The sequence below is a fragment of the Penaeus monodon genome, chromosome 29, assembly GCF_015228065.2.
Source record: "Penaeus monodon isolate SGIC_2016 chromosome 29, NSTDA_Pmon_1, whole genome shotgun sequence".
Classification (NCBI taxonomy): domain Eukaryota; kingdom Metazoa; phylum Arthropoda; class Malacostraca; order Decapoda; family Penaeidae; genus Penaeus; species Penaeus monodon.
The window spans coordinates 36,689,998-36,691,414 of record NC_051414.1 but is presented as its reverse complement, the minus strand read 5'-3'; positions in this window follow the sequence as shown (position 1 = coordinate 36,691,414).

Below are 1,417 nucleotides of genomic sequence, written 5' to 3'. Positions count from 1 at the left end.
CATTTGCGTTTACACAATGTTGTAAAGACAGGACGTGTCTGAATTCATTGTCCCCAGTGTAGCAGCAGCCCCTAATGGATCCCTCGCATAACATGAGTATGATCTTCTCGAGCGGGGAGAGGTGGCAGGCCTCCCGACGGTTCCTCCTGCGGCAGCTGCGTGATCCTGGGCATGGGGCAAGTCCAGCATGGACGACGCATCGCAACCGAGGCCAAGGCCCTGGTCGAGGACTTCCACCAGGATCGCCGGCAGCCGGCAACCTTGCCAGACTCTCTGAGCCTCGTCACCCTGAACATCGTTGTGGCAAACTGGTTTAGCCAGTTAGTGTACTTCCTATGTTGCATTCACCTCTTGTTGAAATGCGACAACGCACTTGGTCTCACCCGCCTCCCCCCCCCCCCCAAGCCACGACCTGCAGCCCGAGTCCTCTCCCGCCAGGTCGCGCTACAGCCTGGACGACGAAAGGAGCTGACTCCGCTTCCTCAGATCATCAGGGTTGTCCAGGAGGGAATCCTGTTTCTGGTCCTTCCCGAGTTCTTCCCGTGGCTGAACTACATCCCGCGCCCCTGTCATGAGGAAGCTCTCAAGAAGACTGGACTGCAGAAGTCGGCGAAGGAGACCAACGACACGATGCAGGTAGGTAGGCATTGGGGGGGGGGGGCAGGATGGGGCGACTTGCAGGATGGGGCGGAAAGCATGAAAAGAGGCCAGGCCTTCGGGTTCAGCCTTCCCCGCCGTCACGGCTTCGATCTAGAGGCAGCAGGTCATTGTCTACCTTTGTATCACGGTTGTAAAATTTGCTCATTAAAATTGTACTATGATGAATGGGGTTTTGAAAAATTTACGAATGTTCAATGAGTTATAGTTATTAATGAATTCCCAGACACTGTAATCCCGAGTCAGGGCTCTACCATCGCATTCACTGCGATTTGTTGGTAATTGTCGGTAACTTTGGGTTTGGTCGCCCAGGATGACCTCACTTGATAAATGAGCTCCATCAGATAAATACAATAATGCTAATTGTAGGGAAACCTAAATGCCACGGCTTTCAAAAAAAAAAAATCTTTGTTTGCTTGTGCATCTCCGCTCGACATAAGCGGGAAGAAGGGAGATCACACGCGCTAGGGCCGAGGGTTAGATCGAGTAAGGAAATCCTCTTTTCATGGTCCACTCGCAAAGAAAGTTCATAGACGAGCACCGATGACCCTCGACCCCAGCTGCCCCCGCACGTCATAGACAGCTATATGCTGGAGATGGAGAAGCAGAAGGACAGCCCAAACGTCATATTCAACGGTATGGAAAAGTTTGTTCATCGTTCCTCATTTTACATACTAAAGCCTTTCTTCCCGTTTTGGACAGTTATTCCAAGCTTCTCCTTCAGAGATGCATTTTATTGGCAGACCTCCTTCAGTATGAA